This window comes from Cydia pomonella, chromosome 8, assembly GCF_033807575.1.
Source record: "Cydia pomonella isolate Wapato2018A chromosome 8, ilCydPomo1, whole genome shotgun sequence".
Classification (NCBI taxonomy): domain Eukaryota; kingdom Metazoa; phylum Arthropoda; class Insecta; order Lepidoptera; family Tortricidae; genus Cydia; species Cydia pomonella.
This window is the reverse complement of record NC_084710.1, coordinates 16,162,246-16,171,832: the sequence shown is the minus strand read 5'-3', so window position 1 is coordinate 16,171,832 and position 9,587 is coordinate 16,162,246. Positions and strand designations below refer to the sequence as shown.

Genomic DNA, 9,587 nt, shown 5'->3' with positions numbered 1-9,587 from the left:
TGTCTTGGGTGAGACTTGAACTCACGGACACTAGATCGCTAGCCCAGTGCTCTACCGTCTAAGCTACCAAGATCTCACCAATAGCCAGCGAATAGTAATTTTTCCACTATTAAAGCAATCTAGTTATTCATAGTAATGAGTACAGTTGTGCAACATAAATATATCAGCCCGTATAAAACGACAATCGAAACTTAAATACAAATAAAAATGACTTTTCGTCACATTTGTCATCTCAATACATTTTTATATTAACTTTAATAGTAAACACATCATTTATTTTACCAAACATTATGTGTAGTTGGTGGATTACAAAGTTATTCAGTATCAATAATGTTTGTACCTTAATTTAGGCATGCAAAAGTTTAATTACATATTTACATAAAACTAAACTGTTATAACATTATTATATATATTATTATCTGTTTACAATACAATCTAGTTTATAGGATTTCTATTGACGATTGTCGATAAACGATGGTTTTCTTGACTATGACCTCTGGGATAGTTTCGGGCTAAATAATAACATAGTCAGATGGGGTTATATTTTTAGTTTTGAAATTGGCTAATTTGAGTTAAATCATATTAAGCTAGAATTATAAACTTATACTGTATCAGTTGTAGTCGAATGCAGGCCCGCGGCCTTCCAATAAGTGAAAGTAAGTACCCCAGATAATATGGCGGTAATTGAAAATTGATCGGCTACTGCATGATCCAGATGTTTAGATTGTTGACTCGACAATAGAGCCTTTAATTAAACTAATTGTAGTAGCATCAATCACTTTCATTGTTGGCATTTTGTTACGATTTCAAAACCCTTAAAGTATTTTCTTTATAGCATTGCATAACGTGGTTTGTTTTGATGTAGGGACCTATTTAATATTTTACACATCAAAGAAACACAAAAATGAGATGAACAAGGTACTCAAAAAGCTAGAGATTCTTGTCAAAAAGGAGGGAAAAATAATAGTTGGCGAATCATTACTATTTCATTTTTTTATACATGGTTTATGGTTACAGAAATATTATGCTTTCTGCTGGATGGACATATAGTTTAGGCTAAGAACCCGGACTAACATACTATGTTGTATAAACAAGCTTTTATTATAAAAACAAATAAGTTTTTGGCAGTAAAATTCGTTTTTAGGGTTCCGTAGCCAAATGGCATAAAACGGAACCCTTATAGTTTCGCCATGTCCGTCTGTCTGTCTGTCTGTCTGTCTGTCTGTCTGTCTGTCTGTCCGAGGCTTTGCTCCGTGGTCGTTAGTGCTAGAAAGCTGAAATTTGGCATGGATATATAAATCAATAAAGCCGACAAAGTCGTACAATAAAATCTAATAATTTAAATTTTTTTAGGGTACCTCCCCTACACGTAAAGTGGGGGTGAATTTTTTTTTTCGCTTCAACCCTAGAGTGTGGGGTATCGTTGGAAAGGTCTTTCAAAACTAATAGGGGTTTTCAAGAAACATTTTTTGATAATGTGAATATATTCGAAGATAATCGCTCCAAAAGAAAAAAAAAATGTGTCCCCCCCTCTAACTTTTGAACCATAGGTCCAAAAAATATGAAAAAAATCTTGGAAGTAGAGCTTAAGAAAGACATTAAATGAAAACTATAGCAGACATGATCAGTTTAGCTGTTTTTGAGTTATCGCAAAAAGTTTTCCCTTCATAGTAAAAAGACTTACTTTAATTAGGTGCTGATTATGCAAATTTGCCTATTTCTTTAACTCGGGTGAAAGGTACCGTTTCATCCCTTGGTTAACAATTTACTATACTTTAAGCTCCAGTTTAGCTTATTGTGACGGAAGAGTAACTACGGAACCCTACACTGAGCGTGGCCCGACATGCTCTTGGCCGGTTATTAGTACAAGCTTTTACAGCTGACTGTAGATAGATAGATAGATAACTATTTATTCGCTTGCCACAATACACACAACTAAAAAAAAATAATACAAACAATAGCAACACCAAAATAAAAATTAAATAAAGAACAAAAAGCATCAATAAAAGGTAATGTGTGCTGTGTGCGTTGCAGCAAAACAAAAGGGTTCTGGCTCAGTAATACGCTCCACTCTTTCGGGTGAAGCACTAATAATTGTGCTAGAACCCAGATCACGAACGATCCACGATGTAACAAAAAAAAACATATATATACATAAATATTTAGTAGCATGCCTATAAAATAATAATAAGTGTCGTAGTATGGATTATGTAAAAGTGTGGTGCGTGTTGGTGTATAGTACCTTATTATTGTACCTTCCTTACCGCTTACCTGTACTTTCCTTACCGCAGGCAATAAATACTCATCGAGACAATTCTAAAAACCCAAACACAATTAGGTTGCGTTGTTTTATTATCTCCATCATAAGGTCAGCTCGATGGTACCATAATATTGCATTGTCACCAAACTCACATATGTAGGTAATAGGTATGCAAATTTTCAGCTCAATCCGATATACTTAGGTAAAATTTTGCTTCCAAGATTTGACCCACTATACATATACATGTATTTTTGAAATGGTCTTTTCACTAGCTTTCATTTGATACCCATATTGCCATTGGTAAGAACCCTGCCCCCCTCCCCCCCCGCCTGTCACTACCACAATTCTGACAGATTCAACTACCCCTCTTATGTCAAAAACCGTATCAGTTTCGGATTTAGGGCATGTCAAAGAAATGGACAGCATACATACATACGCAAGAAAAACATTACCCGGTATGCACTTAAGAAGCGTTAGAAGTTAGAAAATACTGTAATAGAGTAACATTTAAAATGATAAAATTGGCTAATAAAATATAAGTAACATAACTTTCTTTCTAGTCACAATGTACCTAGTTGGTTACTAAGTTCTGTTACCAGAATTTTCACGGAATAATAGGAAATAGAAATTTAATTATTCATGTATACAGGTGTAAACATCATTTATAAATGATAAGCTTACAATACAACCTAATAAATATTGTTGTTCTGGTTTTGCAGAATTCTTTATAGCACTCGGAAAAATGACGTAAAAAAACACGTCCGAAGTACGCTCCCTAGTCGTCTTCCTCTACCTAGCATTATCCCGGGCTTTGCCAGGGTCCGCTTTCCTACTTGTCCCCCTATACTTGGCTCCCTGTTCATGTCGCTTTTACATGCTATTTATTTCACATAATATTAAGGACGTATCCGCCTTGCCTAATTCAATAGCTTTCTTTGATTAAATATATACTCGACAGAGTTTTCCAAGTCTGCCTCCTGCAGAATTGTCTTGTCGTTTTTGTGAAAGCTTGTGAAGCTGAAAAATATGCAATGTTTGGAGGGGAATATCTTAGATATAAACTAGTTTAAAAAAATGGTGGTCACCAAATTTGCGGTGATATAGAGGCCTCATTAATATAACCAATTGATCCTTCTGGCAAAGTTGCAAGATTGTTTAGGATACACTTTTGTAACGTATAATTTTCAAAAATTGACCGCGTGTTTACGTCTTCAAGAGGTCAATCTGGAGCTTTCCAAGAATTGCCACAAATTCTCCATCAGAATTTTATATTATTATATAATGTTTTGACAACTATCAAACTGTGCTTAAACTTTTTTTTTTTTTAAGCTTTATGTTATATTTAATCAGTTGAAAACCTAGCAACAAAACATAGTGACGAATAGGTAGTATAATAATATGTTTTTATAACCTGAGCTTCACTTTAGGTATATTTAATTGTATTTACTTCGTCGTCAAATCATTGTTAAACGTTTGTGCAAGAAATGCAACACCGGTCAAGTGATATTTTGTGTAATATTCCCAGAAATCAAATGTGCTGTTTCCACCGTATCGGATTGTTTTAGAAGTAATTCGTATATTTTGCATGCTAGTTGCAATAATTATGGTATTTAAAAATACAGCTAGGCGATTTAATTTCAATGACATTAGATAATCAAATTCTTTCATTTCTGATGAATGTAAATGCCGTTCTTAATTGATTAATAAAAAATAATACTCTTAAATACTTAGCTACAATCATACACAGATCAACCTAGCCTCAAACTAAGCAAAGCTTGTACTATGGGTACTAATATTTACTTAAATACATAGATAACATCCATAACTCAGGAACAAATATTCACACAGGTAAATGCCCTTACCGGGATTCAAACCCGAGACCTCCTGATTCATAGGCAGGAGGGTCACTACTATGTTAACTTCAACTTGAAGTCCACGTTCAAGTAAAGAGGCCGTTGATGATTAAAATTACAATTTATAACTATTTAGGTTTTTGGGTATATAAGTTACTTTTATTAATATTCCCAAGATCACGATGTTTACAACTTTAAAAACTAAGGTGAAATCTCCATCTAAGGTATCAGTTTCCAGATTACCAGATTTTTTACTGTACAGAATACCAATAATCACATCTAGCCCTTAACCACGCGCCATAGTCGTTATGACGGCGTGTTAACGTTCACATTCGCGTACCGCAAAAACACGTCAGTGGTTAAGGGCTAGTGTTACATCATACTATGACATTTAATTGAGAAATATAAGATTCAAACAATTGACTACTCGGACTAAGCTATCTATGCATGGTATTTGTTATGACAAAACGTGGCAATGTCATAATTAATGTCAAATTTCTATGAAAATATGACGTTTATAATACTTAATTTACTTACTGCTGCGACCTGATGTGGATTTTGGCCTCCGACACCAAAGACCGCCATGCTTCTCTGTCCAAAGCCGTTCCAAATGTTCCAAATCGCTGATGACCGTCTGGACGCTCTAGGTACCGCTGGAGAGACGAAGTACAAAAAGACCTTAGCGAACTCGGCGCCGTCGACTGGGACAGAAACGGCTTTGATTGACGTTTATAACATTGAGTTATTATTTCTACAGAGTAGCCATACCAAACAATGAAATAGTCGCAATCACAACCTGTAATACGCGGCCAAAATGTCGTAAACGCCGTAAAAAATGATGGCGCTTACGCGTTTAAGTCACGAGATCCACACTCAACTTCTATAGTTTGTTGTCAAAACAACAACCACTCATGGCGCAAAATAAAGGTTCTCTGTGCCGGTTCTATACCTATAAATAATAGTACAATGGTTATAATGACTCCCTCTCAGATTTTTTTTAAGATCGTCTTATTCACGGTTAGATTTGACAAACATGCGCGTCATCCTGGATGCCACGAATCATAAGTCTAAAATGTATAAATATATTCAAGATCGCTGATATGCTCATTACTGCCGCAATCCGTTCCCAAGGATATAGGTTAACGTGTAGTCAAATGTACGTGCCAAGTTGCCAAGTTCCCATCCAGTGGGTGGCAAAACGTGGCTTCCGAAGGCGGTAGGTAAGCCTTCTTCTGAGAATCGGCTGCGTGAGAGTCGAGCGTTACTCAATATATACTCGAGAGCAATGAAAATCGGTCAATGAATGGAAATTGAGCTACCGGAATGGAAATTGGCCGTTTTCATTGCTTTTGCGTATATTGTATCAATAATTTTGCCATTTACTTGTAATTATGTACATGAAAACACATTTATACATATCTACGGCCCGGATCGAGATTTAAGATACATCAAATATTAGGTCTAGATACGACATGGATCGAATATGTCAATGTCAAAAGTGACCTTTTTTAAGACACGTCACTTTTGACACTGTCATATCCAATCCTAATATTTGATGTAAGTATCTTAAAGTACGAATCAGGCCGCTTGTCTTTGTTATAAAGTTATAGCACTAATTTTACTATTCTGTATTAAATTTAAAACCTAAGTCGACCGTTAATTATAAAAATATGTTTCGAAATAATGTATGTAGAATCATTTGTTTATTTCATGATATTCAAAGTTGTAGTAAAAAAAAAAGTATAGAATCTATTAAATAGTTACAAGTTCACGACAGTTAACTTATACGTGACTTTGAAGAAGCTCCAACATCACACGTAAGTTCAGTACTCGCTTTACTATTTACTTAATACTCTAGTTCGCAAACGTCTAACTTTGGATGCACGATAGCCAACTTGAGCTTAATTTTCTGTGAGTACACCTAGGGGAGGGAGGCCTAAAGCGGGTGAACTAACGGAGAAGAGTTATTGTTAGCGACTGGCCAGCATGCGACCTTTTTTAAACTTCTGTTTCAAATCTTTATACTTCTGGTTTGTTATTCCATGTCATATGTGTCAGTCTGCCGTTATCATTGATAGAAATTGTGCGATATCTTCTTGCTTATATTATTTTATACGTCCATTTAATACGTGATTTCATCATTTCTCATTATACATACTGTCCACCTGTTAGCTATCAGGTTACAGAACTTGAATATAAGATAAAAATAATGTGTAATTTTGTACCTAATAATTATTGATTTGAAAAAAATTAAGAATTTAATAACGCGTTTTGCTTCACCACCTAGCCTAAAGCGGATAGAAGCACTACAAACGAGGACAATCTAATCATAAAACATATTTTGACACTATGGTTGTGTGTAACTGTTATAAAAAAAAACAGGTTTTATTAATTCAAAAAATAACCTTAAAACTATTTTATATTTTTTTAGCAAATTGTGGGTGAAAACCCACAATAAGGCCACAATCAAGATTGTATATCTGTTTTTTTTTTATATATTTATTCATCGTTCGCTAAGTACCAAAATAATATGGTTTTATCAACATTATGACAAAACTTTTTATTTCGAATTATCCGTTGAAACACTTCTGTCGTAGTTTTCATAAATTCATCCATATCCTAAATTTGCATTTAGTTACATTATATAATAACTCTGGAGCCCATTGAAACTTACTAAAACACAGGACTCTTCACATACGTAATGTGCATACTTTGACATCCGCACTTCATTTAAAAAAAAAACACCTACCAGCTTTAGGTTCCTTTCCCCTTTAATCTGTTGTTGAAGAACACTAGCAAAGCCGTGATTTTCTTAATAAAAATATGTGACGTAAATATATTTTGTACAGTTTTTATTGCATTATTGGCAATAGTAGGAACAAAAAAATGTATGTGATTTAACCGTCTGATGGTAGGCAGTCTCCGTAGCTTATGGACGCCTGTAATTCCTGAGGTTTCCGGTAGGAACACCACACTATGACCATATATGAGTGTAAACTGTAACCGTTATTATTGAGAAAAATGGAGCGAAGGTATTTATTGCTTATTAGCTTGCCCACGACGAAATTTCATCTAAATCGGATCAGCAGTTTAAGCGTGAAGAGGTAACAGATAGACAGACAGCGTTATATTCGCATTTTTAAAATTAGTAGGGATAGGATACAATACAATACAATAATTAGTAGTATGAGTATGATATTACAAGAAAACCTCTAAAACTACAACTAGTGGTTCTGTGTGCTGTAGACCTCGTGTTAAGGGGCTGTCAACACCCAATGTCCTTGAAATTGATGTTACTTAAACAGTTTTTTAAGAAAGACTATTTGTTTTAGTAAAGTAAGAAAAATATATGTTAATATTAATTATATTTCAAAGACCGTGGTCGTACTCGATACATGATTGCACGAAATCGGCTCGATAGAAAATAATTGCAAAGATTGGTCTTAAAATCACAATTAAACGGTTCTATGTCTTTATTGATTTGACTTATGGGTCTGCAATTAAAATCACAATTTCAAAACATTTACATCTAAACCGCTAACGAGTAAAATATTACACTAATAATCCACTTTTTTTTATTTAAATAATTTTCTTATTATTCCCTTGCCCAGGCCCAGTAACATGCGACAGTGCTATCTCATTTACTCCGATACAAATAAACAGTGTGCGCGCTTCAGGTATTGACAGCCTCTTAAGTTTAGAAAATGTACTTACTTACTTACTTACTCCGTTGGCTCAGCGACCCAAAATGAGACTTGGCCTCCGACACAAGACAGCGCCACTTTTCTCGGTCCTGTGCGACCTCTCGCCAATTGTCGACTCGAAGCTCGCGCAGATCCGCCTCCACCATAGAAAATGTAAAAATGAAAAATACTTAGTTCGTTGAATCGTTATCACAGTGAACCCACAATGGTCTTAAGATAAATAAAGCTATAGACTCTTTTGGTGCGTAAGTCCTGTATGCCAAATCTGGTCACAAAATTTCACGAGAATCGGTTAAGAAAATATCCGGACATACGAAAAAAGCAAAATGCCCGGGTTTAAAAGGTGACCTTTGCTAACGCTACGGTCAATTATATCTGAGGCATTTTTTTCCATCCTGCAAATTTACTACTGGTTAAATATTATCAGTTGAAAAAATCTAAATTTTATATTATGACATTGTTGCAATTTGTCTCGAACGTCATCTGTAATAATGTCAAGAAGTTATAAAAATTGAGTACCTTGACAAATGCTAACTTTTAATTGCATTTTTATAAACTGCATTATTATCACTAATTGCAAGGGCATTGTTTACAAATGAGTGGTTGAAAAACTTTGAGAGTGGACAATAAATAGCCTCACGGGTTCAGGTATTTGCACATGTCTGTACATGTATGAATTAAGTTAGTAGTTCAACGCCATGTTGAAACAACCTTCTAGAAAATGGTAAGACAAAATAATTACCCAAAGAAAGCTCTCTGTAATTAGCATAAATACAGGATGCTTTAGCTATCACTGACCAAACTCTCGGCCCGATTTGAAGAATGAGATACGATAAAGATAAGATAACGATAAGTTCTGGTTTAGATAATTTCTCATTTAGATATCTAATCGTTTGTATGGCGTATAATTAACAGAAGCAGCTCAATTTGTGCAATCAATACCACTTTCACGTTAGAAATATCGTAGATAGATCTTATTGGGATCACAGCGGAATCGAAATAAACGTCAATTTTGACATGTCGTTTAGTTATCGATCTTTTAAAGATCTTTCTAAGATCTTAATCGTGTCTTAATCATTCTTCGAATCGGGCCGGCCAGGAATATGTAGGTCATACTGAACATCGTTTACTATGGGGGCCCGAAAGCCTGAAAAAAAGATCAGCTGCTCTATAGAACACATTGACTCTGATTCTAATTTTCTTCCGCAATTTCGGATTTGGCCCCATAGTAAGAGTTATTCAGTATGGCCTATTGTATATTTTACCCCTCAGAGTTCGGTCAGTTATAACAAAAGCAATATAAGGTAGTTATACAATATGCATAAGCTATAAGTACCCTTATCTGTTATTTGATTTAGATCTACAGGCCAATTCGAACGTACACTGATATTAAAAATGAATGAATGATTAAAAAGATGATGAAATCTACATGAATGATGACACTCAGTTATCGTAGTAGTAGTAAAACACTTTATTGTACAAAAAGAAACATAAAACAGGAAAAAACAAGCATCATTTGTACAAGGCGAACTTATCCCTTTCAGGGATCTCTTCCAGTTAACCTTTGAACAATTGAGCGATAAGAATTGTCAATAGTACCCATATTTTAAATAATTTTCTATTTCATAAAAAGTATAATATACCTAAAAATGTCTTTATTTGAAAATACATTAATTTAAAAATCATTATTTTTTACTCTTTGCTTGTTTGATCACAGGTTGCATACTAATATTTACCCCGCGCCAATAGACGTAGAAATAATGACTAATA

General features: G+C 34.5%; 1 non-coding gene across 1 annotated transcript; it reads right to left on the bottom strand.

Moving 5' to 3' along the window:
- On the bottom strand, nucleotides 1-73 carry Trnaa-agc (transfer RNA alanine (anticodon AGC)). The gene has a single exon. It is a non-coding gene; the product is annotated as a tRNA-Ala (tRNA).
- Between the last annotated feature and the right edge of the window lie 9,514 nt (nucleotides 74-9,587).